The 19,923-nt window shown below is 38.7% G+C and overlaps 1 pseudogene; it reads left to right on the top strand.

The window, feature by feature from the left end:
- The first annotated feature begins 15,782 nt into the window (after positions 1-15,782).
- On the top strand, positions 15,783-16,717 carry LOC138426777 (olfactory receptor 8B12-like; annotated as a pseudogene).
- Positions 16,718-19,923: the final 3,206 nt, after the last annotated feature.

The following is a 19,923-nucleotide window of genomic DNA, read 5'->3' as shown; positions in this document are numbered from 1 at the left end:
CCCAAATGGAACAGTAGAATGAAAATGCTTTATCTAAAATGAAAATTTACAAGGTGAACTTACCAGAAGAATAGATATTATGGGAAAATAACCAGAAAACTTGAATATCTAGTAAGAGATAGAGAGAGAGAATGAGAGAGAGAGAGAGAGAGAGAGAGAGAGAGAGAGAGAGAGAGAGAGAGGATTAAAAAAATAAACAGAGCCTCAGTGTCTTGTGGTACAATATCAGGTGGTCTAATGTAGCTTAACTGAACCCAAAGAGGGAACAGTGGGATATGTCAGAGAAAACGTTAGAATTAATGATGGCTGAAAATTTCCAAATTCGAAGAAAAAAAAATAAAATCACAGGATAAGCTCAATGAACTTCAAGCTCAATAAACACAAAGAAACCCATGTCAAGTATTACCATAATCAGATTACTTAGAATCGATTTGTAAAAAATGCTAAACTAACCAGATGATAAGGTAAATTTCATAGAGGACCAAAAATGAAGATCACTGTTGACTTCTTGTGATAAAAATATAAACCAAGGAATAATGAGACACTGTTTAAAATGTTGAAAAAAATCTGTTTCTATCCAGAACTATATCCAAAGAAGATAGGCTTCAAAATTAAAGTGAAATAATTTTTTTCCTCCAGAGAAATAAGAGCTTAGAGAATTCATTGCAAGCATGTCTGCCCTATAAGAAATATTGAAGCCAGTTCCTGAAACTAAAGAAAAATGACACCAGATGGATACTTGGATATTCACAAAGGAATGAAGATTGCTGGGAATATTAAATATGTGTTTAAATATAAAAAATTCTTGTTTTCTCTTTTTAAACTGTTTAAAAATGATGACAGTTTACAGTAATTTTAATTTTGTTTACCAATAATTCCTAACTTTTTTATTTTATTTTTTTTCTTTTAATTTTAAAATCTTTAATTCTTACATGTGTTCCCAAACATGAACCCCCCTCCCACCTCCCTCCCCATAACATCTCTCTGGGTCATCCCCATGCACCAGCCCCAAGCATGCTGTATCCTGCATCGGACATAGACTGGCGATTCAATTCTTACATGATAGTATACGTGTTAGAATGCCATTCTCCCAAATCATCCCACCCTCTCCCTCTCCCTCTGAGTCCAAAAGTCCTTTATACACAGCTGTGTCTTTTTTCCTGTCTTGCATACAGGGTTGTCATTGCCATCTGTCTAAATTCCATATATATGTGTTAGTATACTGTATTGGTGTTTTTCTTTCTGGCTTACTTCACTCTGTATAATCGGCTCCAGTTTCATCCATCTCATCAGAACTGATTGAAATGAATTATTTTTAATGGCTGAGTAATACTCCATTGTGTATATGTACCACAGCTTTCTTATCCATTCATCTGCTGATGGACATCTAGGTTGTTTCCATGTCCTGGCTATTATAAACAGTGCTGCGATGAACATTGGGGTACATGTGTCTCTTTCGTTTCCTCGGTGTGTATGCCCAGCAGTGGGATTGCTGGGTCATAAGGTAGTTCTGTTTGCAATTTTTAAAGGAATCTCCACACTGTTCTCCATAGTGGCTGTACTAGTTTGCATTCCCACCAACAGTGTAGGAAGGTTCCCTTTTCTCCACACCCTCTCCAGCATTTATTGCTTGCAGATTTTTGGATCGCAGATATTCTGACTGGTGTGAAGTGGTACCTCATTGTGGTTTTGATTTGCATTTCTCTGATAATGAGTGATGTTGAGCATCTTTTCATGTGTTTGTTAGCCATCCGTATGTCTTCTTTGGAGAAATGTCTATTCAGTTCTTTGGCCCATTTTTTGATTGGGTCATTTATTTTTCTGGAATTGAGCTGCATACGTTGCTTGTATATTTTTGAGATTAGTTGTTTGTCAGTTGCTTCATTTGCCAATAATTCCTAACTTTGAAATGAACACATACTGCATAAAAAACCTGAAAGTAAAGCTAAACATAGTAAATTGGCCATTTTACAAATTGGCTATTCAGTGAACTAGATTTCAGCAAAGTGACCTCTTGATAAATTAGTCTTTCATAACTGATTTTCAGGCAACTGGCATAAATTATTTTAAAAGACATAATCAACATGATTTAATTACTGATAGAAAGGAGGGAGCAAGCCGGAAAATGGTTGCATATTCTGATTAGGATAAGGGGCAAGAGCCACTTTAGAGGGAAAATAAGTTTTCAGTGTATTGAGTCATAGGTATCTGTGGGACATTCAGGTGCAGGTGTGCAGTGGTTGCTGGTATTAGAGGTGTAAATCTCACCTAGAAATGTAGATTTTACTTTCAATTCATTCAGTGTGAGCAAGTGGATGAGATGGCTCAGAGAAAGTATTACTAAATAGGACAAGAAAAAAAAGTCGAGGATCTGCTGTCATCAATGTTTATGGGCAAGTGAATAAGGACCCATGAAGGAGAATGAAAATAAGGGGCCAGAAGTTGGAGGAAAGCCAGAAAGTTTTGTTCTGAAAGAGAAGCTGTTAACAGTATTAAGTAAAAGAGGACTGAAAAATACCTGCTGAGTTTGAGAAAACCTGATTTAATTCAACAACAATGTGACCCAGACAAATCAGGTTTAATTGCTGTAATTCTGTAGATGGGGGAATACCATGCAAAGAGTCCTTGGCATCTTGTTCAAAGCAGTAAAATCCAGAACAGATCTTTATTATTATTTTTTTTAATATAAATTTATTTATTTTAACTGGAGGTTAATTACTTTATATTTAGATCGGGCTCCTTCCACAGTAACACACTGCTTCTTGATGTGAACTAGCCACCAGAATAAAGTCACTGGGAAAAGTCTTCATAAAATTCTAAAACATTTCATAGAGAAAGTGTGTGACTTTTGTTTCCAATGAAGGACTATAAATTGCAAAGAATCTCTTCAGTCTTTGTTCTCTATCTGTCTAATACTTTTGTTTTTAAAAACATTTCTTCTTGTCATCAGTTCAGTCAATCAGTCATATTCGACTCTTTGAGACCCCATGGATTGCAGCATGCCAGGACTCCCTGTCCATCACCAAATCCCAGAGTTTACTCAAACTCATGTCCATTGAGTCGGTGATGCCATCCAACCATCTCATCCACTGTTGTCCCCTTCTCCTTCCATCTTCAATCTTTCCCAGCATCAGGGTCTTTTCCAATGAGTCAATTCTTCATGTCAGGTGGCCAACATATTGGAGTTTCAGCTTCAGCCAATGTATATTCAGAACTGATTTCCTTTAGGATGGACTGGATTGATCTCCTTGCAGTCCTGGGGACTCTCAAGAGTCTTCTCCAACACCACAGTTCGAAAGCATAAATTCTTTGGTGCTCAGCTTTCTTTATAGTCCAACTCTCACATCCATACATGTCTATTGGAAAAACCATAGCTTTGACTAGGTGGATCTTTGTTGGCAAAGTAATGTCTCTGCTTTTTAATATGCTATCTAGGTTGGTCATAACTTTTCTTCCAAGGAGTAAGTGTCTTTTAATTTCATGGCTGCAGTTACCATCTGCACTGATTTTGGAGCCCAGGAAAATAAAGTCAGCCACTGTTTCCACAGTGGAAAATTTCAGTCCATGTCATAATCTTGATTTATCTTTCATCCTTGGGAAATTATAAATTTTATAGTTTTGCACAGGGATATTTCCTTTATGAAATAGTACATATGTTCCTGAAATATAATGCTTAAGATAAAAATTCGTTTTGAAGAGCTTTGAGGGTATATTTGTAACAAGGATGAGTCCTGAGGGAGCGGTGCAATCAAATTATTTTTCATTATTACCACTGTAAGTTTCCACGTATAATTTCTTTTTTTTGGTTTATATTTTAAATTAGTTTATTTGTTTTAATTGGAGGCTAATTACTTTACAATATTGTAGCAGTTTTTGCCATACACTGACGTGAATCAGCCACGGGTATACATGTGTCCCCCCATCCGGAAACCCCGTTCACCTCCCTCCCCATCCCATCCCTCTGGATTGTCCCAGTACACTGGCTTTGAGTGTCCTGTTTCGTGCGTCAAACTTGGACTGGTTATCTGTTTCACATATGGTAATATACATGTTTCAATGCTATTTTCTTAAATCATCCCACCCTCGTCTTCTCCCACAGAGTCCCAAAGTCTGTTCTTTATATCTTTGTCTCTTTTGCTGTCTTACAATAGGGTTGTCATTACCATCTTTCTAAATTCCATATATATCTGTTAATATACTGTATTGTGTTTTTCTTTCTGACTTAATTCACTCTGTATAATAGGCTCTAGTTGCATCCACCTCATTAGAACTGACTCAAATGCATTCTTTTTGATAGCTGAGTACTGCAGCTTTCTTATCCATTCGTCTGCCGATGGACAGCTAGGCTGCTTCCACATCCTAGCTATTGTAAACAGTGTTGTGATGAACACTGGCGTACACATGTCTCTTTCAATTCTGGTTTCATTGGTGTGTATGCCCAGAAGTGGGATTTCTGGGTCGTATGGCAGTTCTATGTCCAGTTTTTAAAGGAATCTCCACACGTTTCTCCATAGTGGCTGTACAAGTTTGCATTCCCACCAACAGCATAAGAGATTCCCTTTTCTCCACACCCTCTCCAGCTTTTATTGTTTGTAGACTTTTTGATAGCAGCCATTCTGACTGCTTTTGATTTGCATTTTGATTTGATTTGTAGTTTTGATTTGCATTTCTCTGATAATGAGTGATGTTGAACATCTTTTCATGTGTTTGTTAGCCATCTGTATGTCTTCTTTGGAGAAATGTCTATTTAATTCTTTGGCCCATTTTTTGACTGGGTCGTTTATTTTTCTGGAATTGAGCTGCAGGAGTTGCCTGTATATTTTTGAGATTAATTCTTTGTCAGTTGCTTCATTTGCTATTATTTTCTCCCATTCTGAAGGCTGTCTTTTCACCTTGCTTACAGTTTCTTTCATTGTGCAAAAACTTTTAAGCTTAATTAGGTTCCATTTGCTTATTTTTTCTTTTATTTCTATTACTCTTGGAGGTGGGTCATAGAGGATCTTGCTGTGATTTGTGTCAGAGAGGTGTTTTGCCTATGTTTTCCTCTAGGAGTTTTATAGTTTCTGGTCTTACATTTAGATCTTTAATTAATTTTGAGTTTATTTTTGCATACACACATATATTATTATGTATACACACAGGAAGAATACATTCAGGAAGTAAATTACTACATTAAAAGATATTATTTAAGTATTCATAACACCAAGTGTTTACTCTGTTGCAGCCATATCTTCTCATGCACATACTTTTCTTTGACTGTTCTCAGTCTTTCTTTTTGTTTGTCTCCAATATTTAGTAGTCACTAAAATCCAGTCAAAATTAAATGAAGTCTTAATGCAGCCATGACTGAGTAACTCATACCAGACTCAACTTCCTACTGTAAAACCAGACTGGTAAAGTAGATATGATAATTCTTTAGATGTCTGACAACAGGCATCTCTGGACTGGTATCTGTGATGGAAGGAAAACAAATTAGGTAAGTCTTGTAACTGCCCAAGCTTTCATTTTGGTGGTCTAATCACACCCTGCCACTAGACGGGTTGCCCAAGCAAAGCACAAAATTGCTACTAGTTGTAGAATCAAGAGATCAGAACACAGGGGGCTTCAGTTCAGTTCAGTTCAGTTCAGTTCAGTTCAGTCACGCAGTCGTGTCTGACTCTTTGCGATCCCATGAATCGCAGCACACCAGGCCTCCCTGTCCATCACCAACTCCTGGAGTTCACTCAGATTCATGTCCATCGAGTCAGTGATGCCATCCAGCCATCTCATCCTCTGTCGTCCCCTTCTCCTCCTGCCTGCAATCCCTCCCAGCATCAGAGGCTTTTCCAATGAGTCAACTCTCCAAATGAGGTGGTCAAAGTACTGGAGTTTCAGCTTTAGCATCATTCCTTCCAAAGAAATCCCAGGGCTGATCTCCTTCAGAATGGACTGGTTGGATCTCCTTGCAGTCCAAGGGACTCTCAAGAGTCTTCTCCAACACCACAGTTCAAAAGCATCAATTCTTCAGCGCTCAGCCTTCTTCTCACTTCATATTTATGAGGAAGAGGACATGAGCTAGGTAGAGAAAGAGCTCCAGAAACATGAGCACAGTCCTCTTTTTTCTTTGGCTAATACTGAACTGTGTATATATATGGTGAAGTTCCATGAGGCCAAGTTAATAATAACTACTGTTGATTTGGAAGCTGAACGATTCCCAGAACTCACAGAAAGCCTGGAGATGTCTGAACTCACACCATTCAGCTTACTGAAACCTGAAGGAAAATTAAGTACAGGCCCATGAAAAGTAATAGTTTAGGAGTAGTACTGCTGCTGCTGCTGCTAAGTTGCTTCAGTCGTGTCTGACTCTGTGCGACCCCATAGATGGCAGCACACCAGGCTCCCCCATTACCCTGGGATTCTCCAGGCAAGAACACTGGAGTGGGTTGCCATTTCCTTCTCCAATGCATGAAAGTGAAAAGTGAAAGTGAAGTCGCTCAGTCATGTCCGACTCTTAGCGACCCCATGGACTGTAGCCCACCAGGCTCCTCCATCCATGGGATTTTCCAGGCAAGAGTACTGGAGTGGGGTGCCATTGCCTTCTCCAAGGAGTAGTACTAAATTTGTCTAACTCTAAATTAGACCTGCTTTAACAAGTCTTAGAAAGAATCTTCAAAAAGATTAAGCTTATATACTTAATGGCCATAAAATAAGCCATTAAAATTTTTAAAGGAGAGAAGATAATTTAGAAGCTCAACAATGTTATAGTCATAATGTTTCAAATCCAATAAAAATTAGTAGATAGTACAAAAAGCAAAAAAAAAAATTGCAAATCAATCAGGGCAAAAGTCAGCCAGTAGAAACATACCAGAAATTATACAAATATTGGAATTAGTCAACAAGGATTTTAAAAAGGCCTTATACACACACTCAAGGGTGTTAAGGAAAATAATAATATAGCAGAGTGAAAAAAAGGAAACTACAAAAGAAAACCAACTGAAACACGTAGAACAGAAAATGCTTTATATGAAAAGAAAATTTGGTAGATGACCTTAACAGATCAGTAGACACTATTGAAGAAATAACTTAAAACTTGAATACTTGGCAAGAGAAAGTGCTGAAATAGAGAGAGAGAGAGAGAGAGAGAGAGGATTCAAAAATAAACAGACTCAGTGCCTTGTGGTACAATGTCAAGTGGTCTAATGCAGTTTAACTGGAACCAAAGAGTGCATAGGTTAGCGAAAATATTAGAATCAAAGACGGCTGAAAATTTCCAACTTTGAAGAAAACTATAAACCCACAGGATAGGCTCAGTGAACCTCAAGCTGAATAAACACAAAGAAAACTGCATCAAGTTATCACCATAATCAAATTGCTTAGAATCAGTGTTTTTTAAAAAAATGTTATACCAACTAGATTATAAAGACAAATTTCATAGAGGACCAAAATGAAGATTGTTGTTGACTTCTTGTCATAAAGAATACACACCAAAGGACAATGAAACAATGTTTAAAATGCTGAAATAAAAGCCTGTCTATCAAGAACTATATACAGAGAAAATATTCTTCAAAATTAAAGTGAAGTAAATTTTATTTTCCTTCAGAAAAGTAAGAGCTTAGAGAATTCATTGCCAGAGAATTCATGTCTTTCCTATAAGAAATGTTAAAGGAAAATGACACCAGATGGATACTTGAGTCTACAGAAAGGAATGAAGATTGCTGGGAATAGTAAATATGTGTTTAAATATAAAAAAGCTTGTTTTCTTCTTTTAAGCTGTTTAAAAGATAACAGCTTACAGTAATTTAAGCTTTCACTTTACCTATAGTTCTTTTTTTTTTTTTTTTATTTTTAGTTTTTTATTTTTTACATTTTAAAATCTTTAATTCTTACATGCATTCCCAAACATGAACACCCCTCCCACCTCCCTCCCCATAACATCTTTCTGGGTCATCCCCACGCACCAGCCCCAAGCATGCTGCATCCTGCGTCAGACATAGACTGGCGATTCAATTCACATGATAGTATACATGTTAGAATGTCATTCTCCCAAATCATCCCACCCTCTCCCTCTCCCTCTGAGTCCAAAAGTCCGTTATACACATCTGTGTCTCTTTCCCTGTCTTGCATACAGGGTCGTCATTGCCATCTTCCTAAATTCCATATATATGTGTTAGTATACTGTATTGGTGTTTTTCTTTCTGGCTTACTTCACTCTGTATAATCGGCTCCAGTTTCATCCATCTCATCAGAACTGATTCAAATGAATTCTTTTTAACGGCTGAGTAATACTCCATTGTGTATATGTACCACAGCTTTCTTATCCATTCATCTGCTGATGGACATCTAGGTTGTTTCCATGTCCTGGCTATTATAAACAGTGCTGCGATGAACATTGGGGTACATGTGTCTCTTTCAATTCTGGTTTCCTCGGTGTGTATGCCCAGCAGTGGGATTGCTGGGTCATAAGGTAGTTCTATTTGCAATTTTTTAAGGAATCTCCACACCGTTCTCCATAGTGGCTGTACTAGTTTGCATTCCCACCAACAGTGTAGGAGGGTTCCCTTTTCTCCACACCCTCTCCAGCATTTATTGCTTGCAGATTTTTGGATCGCAGACATTCTGACTGGTGTGAAGTGGTACCTCATTGTGGTTTTGATTTGCATTTCTCTAATAATGAGTGATGTTGAGCATCTTTTCATGTGTTTGTTAGCCATCCGTGTGTCTTCTTTGGAGAAATGTCTATTTAGTTCTTTGGCCCATTTTTTGATAGGGTCATTTATTTTTCTGGAGTTGAGCTGCAGAAGTTGCTTGTATATTTTTGAGATTAGTTGTTTGTCAGTTGCTTCATTAGCTATTATTTTCTCCCATTCAGAAGGCTGTCTTTTCACCTTGCTTATATTTTCCTTTGTTGTGCAGAAGCTTTTAATTTTAATTAGATCCCATTTGTTTATTTTTGCTTTTATTTCCAGCATTCTGGGAGGTGGATCATAGAGGATCCTGCTGTGATTTATGTCTGAGAGTGTTTTGCCTATGTTCTCCTCTAGGAGTTTTATAGTTTCTGATCTTACATTTAGATCTTTAATCCATTTTGAGTTTATTTTTGTGTGCGGTGTTAGAAAGTGATCTAGTTTCATTCTTTTACAAGTGGTTGACCAGTTTTCCCAGCACCACTTGTTAAAGAGATTGTCTTTACTCCATTGTATATTCTTGCCTCCTTTGTCAAAGATAAGGTGTCCATATGTGTGTGGATTTATCTCTGGGCTTTCTATTTTGTTCCATTGATCTATATGTCTGTCTTTGTGCCAGTACCATACTGTCTTGATGACTGTGGCTTTGTAGTAGAGCCTGAAGTCAGGCAAGTTGATTCCTCCAGTTCCATTCTTCTTTCTCAAGATTGCTTTGGCTATTCGAGGTTTTTTGTATTTCCATACAAATCTTGAAATTATTTGTTCTAGTTCTGTGAAAAATGTGGCTGGTAGCTTGATAGGGATTGCATTGAATTTGTAAATTGCTTTGGGTAGTATACTCATTTTCACTATATTGATTCTTCCAATCCATGAACATGGTATATTTCTCCATCTATTAGTGTCCTCTTTGATTTCTTTCATCAGTGTTTTATAGTTTTCTATATATAGGTCTTTAGTTTCTTTAGGTAGATATATTCCTAAGTATTTTATTCTTTTTGTTGCAATGGTGAATGGAATTGTTTCCTTAATTTCTTTTTCTACTTTCTCATTATTCGTGTATAGGAATGCAAGGGATTTCTGTGTGTTGATTTTATATCCTGCAACTTTACTATATTCATTGATGAGCTCTAGTAATTTTCTACTATTCAACATAGTTCTGGAAGTTTTGGCCACAGCAATCAGAGCAGAAAAAGAAATAAAAGGAATCCAAATTGGAAAAGAAGAAGTAAAACTCTCACTGTTTGCAGATGACATGATCCTCTACATGGAAAACCCTAAAGACTACCTATAGTTCTTAATTTTATGAAATGAATACATACTGCATAAAAAAACCTGAAAGTAAAACTACACATACTAAATTGGCCATTTTACAAACTGGCTATTCAGTGAATTAGCTTTCAGCAAACTGTCCAGTTGGTAAATTATTTTCAGTAACTGATTTTCAGGCAACTGGCATAAGTCATTTAAAAGACATAATTGACATGATTTAATTATGATGGAGAGGAGGAAGCAAGCAGAAAAATGGCGCCATATTCTGATCAGGGTAATGTGGCAGGAGCCACTTTAGAGGGAAAATAATAAGTTTTCAGTGTGTTGAATTGTAAGTGTCTATGGGACATTCAGGTGGAGATGTGCAGTGGGTTGCTGGTGTTATAGGTGTAAAATCCCACCTAGAAATATAGATTGGACTTTCAATACATTCAGTGTGAGCAAGTGGATGAGATGGCTCAGAAAAAGTGAATAGGACAAGAGGAAAGAAGTTGAGGATCTGTTGTCATTAACATTTATGGACAGGTGAATAAGGAACCTTGAAGGAGAATGAAAATAAGTGGCCAGAACTTGAAGGAAAGGTGGAAAGTTAAGGTGTCTTGAAAATGAAGTTGTCAATGGTATCGAGTACATCTGATGCAATTCATGAATGATATTGTGACACAGACAAGTCAGTTTTAATTGTTGCTATGCTGTAGAGAGGGGAACACCAGAAAAGAGAACTTAGCATCTTGTTCAAGGCAGTACAGTCAGGATTAGTTCAAGGCAGTACAGTCAGTAAAATTAGATTTGGCTCCTTCCACAGCAACACATCCCTTCTAGATGTGAGCTAGCCACCAGAATAAAGTTGTTGGGAAAAGGCTTTGTAAAGTTCTGAAACACTTTTTAGAGAAAAAGTGTGGCTTTCATTTTCAGTAAAGGTCTATAAATTGCATTTAATCCCTTCAATCTTTGTTTTCTATTTGTCTAATACTTCTGTTTTTAGAAACACTTTTTCGTGTTCATGGAGATGGTTTTTTGTGTTCAGAATCATTTCGTTGCTCCAGCATATTAAGCCACACACTTTGGACTTGAGATGATGTTAGTTTTTTCCCTAATTAATCCCCTTTTTATGTCAGTTCACCCCATAATCTTGATTTATCTTTCATCCTTGGGAAATTGCAGATTTTATGGCATTGTACAGGCAGATTTTCCTTTTAAGATAGTACATTTGTTCCTGAAATGTAAAGCTTAAGATAAAAATTTGTTTTGAAGACCTTTGAGGCATTACTTGTAACAAAGATGAGCCCTGAGGAAGCTCCATAACCAAATTCTTTCATTATTTCTGTGGTAAGTTTCTTTTCTTTAATTTTAAATTGAAGGATAATTGCTTTACCATGCTGTGTTAATTTCTGCTATACAACAACATGAATCAGCCATATGTATACATATATCCCCTCCCAATGGGCTCCCTCCCACATCCCCCATCAACCCCTCTAGGTCATCACAGAGCACTGAGCTGAGCCCCTTGTGCTCTGCAGGAGCCTCCCATTAGCTGTCTGTTACACATAGTAGTGTACACATGTCAGTCCCACTCTCTCAGTTCATCCCACCCTCTCCTTCCCTCACTGTTCAATAAGTCCACACTCTACATCTGGGTCTATTCTTGCCCTACAAATAGGTATCAGTACCATTTTTCTAGATTCCATATATACATATGCATTAATATAGTATATATATATTTTCTCTTTTTGGCTTACTTCACTCTGTTTGACAGACTCTAGGTTCATCCACATCACTACAACTGACACAATTTTGTTTCTTTTATAGCTGACTAACAGGCATCTGGTCCCATCACTTCATGGCAAGTAGATGGAGAAACAATGGAAACAGTGACAGACTTCATTTCCTTGAGCTCCAAAAATCACTGAGATGGTGACTGCAGCCTTGAAATTAAAAGACACTTGCTCCTCAGAAGAAAAACTATGACAAACATAGACAGTATATTAAAAAGCAGAGACATTACTTTGCCAACAAAGGTCCATCTAGCCAGAGCTATGGTTTTTCCAGTAGTCGTGTATAGGTGTCAGAGCTGGACCATAAAGGAGACTGAGAGGTGAAGGATTGATGCTTCTGAATTGTGGTGTTGGAGAAGACTCTTGAGAGTCCCTTGGACTGCAAGGAGATCAAGCCAGTCAATCATAAAGGAAATCAGCCCTGAATATTCATTGGAAGGACTGATGTTGAAGCTGAAGCTCTAATACTTTGACCATCTTATGTGAAGAATCAACTTATTGAAAAACACATTATTGCTGGAAAATATTGAGGGCAGGAGGGGAAGGGAGCAGCAGAGGATGAGATGGTTGGATGACATCACTGACTCAATGACCATGGGTATGAGCAAACTTCTGGAGATAGTAAAGGACAGGGGAGACTGGTGTGTTGCAGTCCATGGGGTCACAAAGAGGTGGACGTGACTTGGCAACTCAGCAACAACAATATTCCATTGTATATATGTAGCACATCTTCTTTATCCATTCCTCTGCTGATGGACATCTAGGTTGCTTCCATGTCCTGTCTATTGTAAATAGTGCAGTAACGAACACTGGGGTTCAGTTCAGTTCAGTTCAGTCACTCAGTTGTGTCTGACTCTTTGCAACCCCATGGACTGCAGCACACTAGGCCTCCCTGTCCATCACCAACTCCTGGAGTTTATTCAAACTCATGTCCATTGAGTCAGTGATGCCATCCAACCATTTCATCCTCTGTCATCCCCTTCTCCCATCTTCAATCTTTCTTAGCATCCGTGTCTTTTCCAATGAGTCAGTTCTTCGCATCAGGGGGCCAAAGTGTTGGAGTTTCAGCTTCAACATCAGTCCTTCCAATGAATATTCAGGGCTGATCTCCTTTATGATTGACTGGCTTGATCTCCTTGCAGTCCAAGGGACTCTCAAGAGTCTTCTCCAACATCACAGTTCAAAAGCATAAATTCTTCAGCACTCAGTTTTCTTTATAGTCCACCTGTCACATCCATACATGACTACTGGAAAAACCATAGCTTTGACTAGACAGACCTCTGTTGGCAAAGTAACATCTCTGTCTTTTAATATGTTGTCTAGGTTGGTCATAACTTTTCTTCCAAGGAGCAAGTAAGTGCCTTTTAAGTTTATGGCTGCAGTCACCATCTGCAGTGATTTTGGAGTCCTCAAAAATAAAGTTTGTCATTGTTTCCACTGTGTATTTTGACTTATGGTCTTCACAGGGAATATGCCAAGTAGTGGGACTGCTGGGTCATAGGATAGTTCTATTCCGAGTTTAAGGAATCAACATAATGTCCTTCATAGTGACTATATCAATTTCCATATATAGTTTCTTCCACAAGCACCTCAACTTTGAAAATCTCATCTACAGTCACACATCATCTGACATCATTCAGTAAAACATCAATGCTAGTGCATTGAGACTTTAATGATAATTTTTGACAAGGCAGAAGTTTATGTTGAGAAGTAGAAGACACACTAGACAAAAGCCAACCGAAGAGGAAGAACAAATTTGGATGTATCCCTGGATTAGGAATCTGATCTATGAGGATTCATCCTGAGAACTTGAGAAGCTAGAAAGTCAACAGAGAGAAGCACTTGATTAAAAGTGGGTGGAAGCCTGTGGCGGATTCATGTCAATGTATGGCAAAACCAATACAATATTGTAAAGTAATTAACCTCCAATTAAAATAAATCAATTTATATTTTAAAAAATAAATAAATGCAATCCAAAAAGAAAAAATAATAAAAATAGTAAAATTGGTTAAAAAAAAAAAAAAAAAGTGGGTGGAAGGTAGGGACAGCCAAAGGGAATTTTAATTGAGGGAAAAGTTGCTTCTGACAGATGCTGAGATGAAGTACTTGACAGAGACCTTTGCTACCACTAGACTTACAGCCTATGAGAAGATAAGGGCAGAGAATCACAGAAATCTTCTTTCTTGTTTGCTGGACAGTGCGGTTATTCCTAGAATGAATGAAATATGAATACACTATTAAATGAAATTGAAAAGCGAAAGTGTTAGTTGCACAGTTTTGTCTGACTCTTTGTAACCGTAGGGACTGTAGCCCATGAGGCTCCTCTGTCCATGGGATTTACCAGGTGGGAATATTGGAGTGGGTTGCCATTTCCTTCTCCAGGAGATTTTCTTAACGCAGGGATTGAACGATTGAACCTGGTTTTCCTGCATTACAGACGGACTCTTTACTATCTGAGCCACCTGGGAAATGTATCTTACTGTAAATTATAATAGATAGCCCTTAGTGTTAATTGTTTCTTGACATACTCACTTCTTGTTTTTATTAAAGTCATTTCATATTTATTTGTTACTTTCCCCAAAATTGCCAGATTTCAGAAGGCAGGGACCCTGCTTTAAGGATTCCAGTGACCCTCAACAAGAGGAAGTTTAATCTAGTGATTATATATAGGGACCTAAATTTAGACAGATCCAGGCACGTGGGCTCTGAAACACATTGTCTCTGTGAGCAACTTACCTTAATAAAGAATATCATTATTATGAGAAATAGAATATATGTGCATAATGTTTTCAATCTTGGCAGCCAGAAACTATAAAGGGTCTTTGTTAGGCACAGTAATGGATATTCAAGAAATGGTAATAACAGTCATTTTTCACAATGATTTTTTTCTTAATTATACCAGATAACTGTTTGTTGAAAGGAACTGTCTCTAAAAACCAAAGCAAGTAATATCAAGGGTATAAACAAACATTTCTATCCCTGGGGAAGTAATCTCTCAGGAAATGGTCTTGAGGGAGTCTCTGAATGATCAAGTCACTGAGATCCACAATCCTAATAAAACTCCCTATTCTCCTGTTATCCACTAGTCAGGAAAAGGCATGGCCTCCTTCCTTGTAGCTGGAGGGGTTTTGAGCAAACCAATGATTGGAAACATGCTCTTCAAAGCAGAATGAGATACAAGATAAATCAGAGATTCTGATTCTTAGGACCAGATAGGGAGGAGAGAGTTCTGAGCTCAAAGCAGCCATCTTCAATTCACTATGGTCATTTTCTTTCCCAGGACAATTGTGGACAAGAAACAGTGGAATATGGCATTACAGCTCTAAACTAAAGGAAGGTGAGTACGTGCTTGGCCCTGGTCAGTCATATAACACGGTGGTTACCAGTGCAAACTGTGAGTCAGACTGCCCAAGTTCACCTTATGGCAGCTACTCAGTAGTTTTAGGGCTGAGTTTTGGGTGAGTTACTTAACTCAGCTTTCTCATCTGCAAAATGCGAATAATAGTATTGTCACATAGCTCTTAGTACAAAGCCCCACATAGTAGCCACTTAAATAAGTGCTAGCTTGAAACAATTATCATTAACCCTAAAGCCACTAGAGACAGGAGATCCTGGAAAAATATGAGATCTCCTTCTTTATTTGTCAACACTGACCCAGAGATGGTAGCTCTGAGAAGTCACAGTGTCTTCTGCTAGTCAAGGGAAAGTCCCCAGTGTCAAACAGAAGTAGGAGAGACAGGGCACAGAAAATGGACTGACTTGAAGACCTAAAAGACATCTCTTATTTTTGAATGAACTGGAATATGAATATATGTCTGCTTCTTCTAGAAGTGCCAGCAGTCACTCTGGAGGCAAAGTCTAACCTCTTTATTGTTCTCTGGAAGTTCAAGTCACTTAGCTATTAAAGTAGATCCATAGCAAACAGTAGAAACCTTCCCCCTACACAAAATCTCAAATGTCTTGGTGGATTCCATTCTCAAGAATGGGAGGTGGGTACTGGGAGGGTGGTAGTGGTGTTTCTCTCAAAATGGTTCTCTTTTCTTTACCCCATGGACCAGTTTATCTCCAGGGGAGAATGGCAGCTGAGAACTCTTCGGTGACAGAATTCATCCTCGCAGGCTTAACAGACCAGCCAGGACTGCAGATCCCCCTCTTCCTCCTGTTTCTAGGTTTCTATGTGGTCACTGTAGTGGGGAACTTGGGCTTGATAACGCTGATTGGGTTGAACTTACGCCTGCACATCCCTTCTTCCTCTTCAACCTCTCCTTAATAGACTTCTGTTACTCCACTACCATCACTCCCAAAATGCTGATGAGTTTTGTCTCAAGGAAGAACACCATATTGCACGCAGGGTGTTTGACTCAACTGTTTTTCTTCTGCTTCTTTGTCATCTCTGAGTCCTTTGTCCTGTCAGCGATGGCATATGACCGCTATGTTGCCATCTGTAAGCCACTGGTGTACACAGTCACCATGTCTCCTAAGGTCTGTTTACTGCTTTTGTTGGGTGTGTATGTGATGGGGTTTTCAGGGGCCATGGCCCACACAGGAAGCATAGCAAGTCTGATCTTCTGTGCTGACAACCTCATCAATCATTTTGTGTGTGATATCCCTCCTCTCCTTGAGCTGGCTTGCAATAGCTCTTATGTGCACGAACTGGTGGTCTTCATAGTTGTGACCATTGTTATTGGAATGCCCATTGTCACCATCTCCATCTCTTACGCTCTAATCCTCTCCAGCATTCTCCGCATTCACTCCACTGAGGGCAGGTCCAAAGCTTTCAGTACATGCAGCTCCCACATAATTGTGGTTTTCCTTTTCTTTGGTTCTGGGGCTTTTGTGTATCTCAAACCACCTTCTGTTTTGCCCCTTGACCAAGGGAAAGTGTCCTCCCTGTTCTATACCATTGTGGTGCCCATGTTAAATCCACTGATATATAGTTTGAGGAACAAGGATGTCAAAGCTGCCCTGAGGAAAACTTTGGGAAAAAATAATTTCTTGAGAAAGGAGTAGTATTTGAAGAAGTGGATAAAATGTTTTGTTTATTAGCCTGTATGTGTTTTCAATGAAGGGTGTAAGTTCCATTTTTTTCCCTCTCTTTTAAAAAAATATTTATTTATTTTTAATATAAACTTATTTATTTTAATTGGAGGTTAATTACTTTACAATATTGTATTGGTTTTGCCATACATTAACATGTATCTGCCACAGGTATACACGTGTTCCCCATCCTGAACCCCCCTCCCTCCTCCCTCCCTGTACCATCCCTCTGGGTCACATCAGTGCACCAGCCCCAAGCATCCAGTATCATGCATTGAACCTGGACTGGTGACTCATTTCATATATGATATTATACATGTTTCAGTTTGTGTCTGGATGTGCAACTAACACTTTCACTTTCACTTTGGGCTTCCCAGGGGGCGATAGTGGTAAAGAACACAACTGCCAATGTAGGAGACATAAGAGATGCATTAGATCCCCTGGAGGAGGGCATAGCAAGCCACTTCAGTATTCTGTTTTAAAAATTAATCTATTTATTTTAATTGCAGGCTAATTACTTTACAACAATGTGGTGGGTTTTGGCCATACATTGACATGAATCAGCCACAGGTGTACATGTGTCCCCCCATCTTGATCCTCCCTTCAACCTCCCTCCCCATCCCATCCCTCTGGGTTGTCCCAGTGAACTGGCTTTGAGTGCCATGTTTCACGCATCAAACTTGGACTGGTCATCTATTTCATATATGGCAATATACATGTATCAATGTTATTTTCTAAAATCATCCCACTCTCACATTCTCCCAGGGTCCAAAAGTCTGTTTTTTATATCTGTGTCTCTTTTGCTGTCTCACATGTAGGGTCATTGTTACCATCTTTCTAAATTCCACATATATGCATTAATAAATTATATTGGTGTTTTTCTTTCTGACTTACTTCACTCTGTATAATAAGCTCCAGTTTCATCCACCTCATTAGAACTGACTCAAATGCGTTCTTTTTAATGGCTGAGTAATACTCCGTTGTGTGTATGTACCGCAGCTTTCTTATCCATTCATCTGCTGATGGACATCTAGGTTGCTTCCATGTCTTAGCTATTGTAAACTGTGCTGTGATAAACATTGGGGGTACATGTGTCTCTTCAATTCTGGTTTCCTTGGAGTGTGTGCCCAGAAGTGGGATTGCTGTGCTTATGGCAGTTCTATTTCCAGTTTTTAAAGGAATCTCCACACTGTTCTCCATAGTGGCTGTACTAGTTTGCATTCCCACCAACAGTGTAAGAGGGTTCCCTTTTCTCCACACCCGTTCCAGCATTTATTGTTTGTAGACTTTTTGATAGCATCCATTCTGACCAGTATGAGATGGTACCTCATTGTGGTTTTGATTTGCATTTCTCTGATAATGCCCACTCCAGTATTCTTGCCTGGAGAATCCCATGGACAGAGGAGCCTGTTGGGCTACAGACCACGGGGTTGCAAAGAATTGGACACGACTGAAGTGAGTGAGCACTGAGTGTTTGGTTCAGATCTATTTCCCCTGCCCCTTGACCCACCCTGAATATTCTAATATTATTTTATGCATATGCTCTACAATCATAGATCATTTAAACTTGAATGGGTCTTATAAACCATTTAATCTAGTTTCCTCATTTAAAAGACTTGGAGACTTAGAAATATTACATATGTTTTCCAGGGCCACAGAACTGGTGCCACAGCTGGGACTGGAATCCAGGCCTTGAATTTCAATCTACTTCGTTTTCCTCTGTGCCATGTATTCTTGCATTATTTCCTTATTGCCCTTGCAGATTTCATTTTGAAAGTATGATATATCAGTACATTAAAATCTGACTGCAGTTAGTTATTATTTTTTAATTTAAATTTATTTATTTTAATTGGAGGCTAATTACTTTACAATATTGTATTGGTTTTGCCATACATTAACATGAATCTGCCACGGGTGTACATGTGTTCTCCATCCTGAACCCCTCTCCCACCTCCTTTCCTGTACCATCCCTCTGGGTCATCCCAGTGCACCAGCCCCAAGCATCCTGTATTCTGCATCGAACCTGGACTGGCGATTCATTTCTTATATGATATTATACATGTATCAATTCCATTCTCCCAAATCATCCCACCCTATCCCTCTCCCTCTCCCACAAAGTCCAAAATACTGTTCTATACATCTGTGTCTTTTTTGCTGTCTCGCATACAGGGTTATCTTTCAGTTCAGTTCAGTTCAGTCGCTCAGTCGTGTCCGACTCTTTGTGACTCCCTGAATCGCAGCATGCCAGGCCTCCCTGTCCATCACCAACCCCTGGAGTTCACTCAGACTCACATCCATCAAGTCAGTGGTGCCATTCAGCCATCTCATCCTCTGTCGTCCCCTTCTCCTCCAGCCCCCAGTCCCTCCCAGCATCAGAGTCTTTTCCAATGAGTCAATTCTTTGCATGAGGTGCCCAACCATCTTTCTAAATTCCATATGTATGCGTTAGTATACTGTATTGGTGTTTTTCTTTCTGGCTTACTTCACTCTGTATAATCGGCTCCAGTTTCATCCATCTCATCAGAACTGATTCGAATGAATTCTTTTTAACGGCTGAGTAATACTCCATTGTGTATATGTACCACAGCTTTCTTATCCATTCATCTGCTGATGGACTTCTAGGTTGTTTCCATGTCCTGGCTATTATAAACAGTGCTGCGATGAACATTGGGATACATGTGTCTCTTTCAATTCTGGTTTCCTCGGTGTGTATGCCCAGAAGTGGGATTGCTGGGTCATAAGGTAGTTCTATTTGCAATTTTTTAAGGAATCTCCACACTGTTCTCCATAGTGGCTGTACTAGTTTGCATTCCCACCAACAGTGTAGGAGGGTTCCCTTTTCTCCACACCCTCTCCAGCATTTATTGCTTGCAGATTTTTGGATCGCAGACATTCTGACTGGTGTGAAGTGGTACCTCATTGTGGTCTTGATTTGCATTTCTCTAATAATGAGTGATGTTGAGCATCTTTTCATGTGTTTGTTAGCCATCCGTATGTCTTCTTTGGAGAAATGTCTATTTAGTTCTTTGGCCCATTTTTTGATTGGGTCATTTATTTTTCTGGACTTGAGCTGCATAAGTTGCTTGTATATTTTTGAGATTAGTTGTTTGTCAGTTGCTTCATTTGCTATTATTTTCTCCCATTCAGAAGGCTGTCTTTTCACCTTGCTTATATTTTCC

This window comes from Ovis canadensis, chromosome 21 (assembly GCF_042477335.2).
Source record: "Ovis canadensis isolate MfBH-ARS-UI-01 breed Bighorn chromosome 21, ARS-UI_OviCan_v2, whole genome shotgun sequence".
NCBI classification, from domain to species: Eukaryota; Metazoa; Chordata; class Mammalia; order Artiodactyla; family Bovidae; genus Ovis; species Ovis canadensis.
This window is presented reverse-complemented; position numbering and strand designations above follow the sequence as displayed.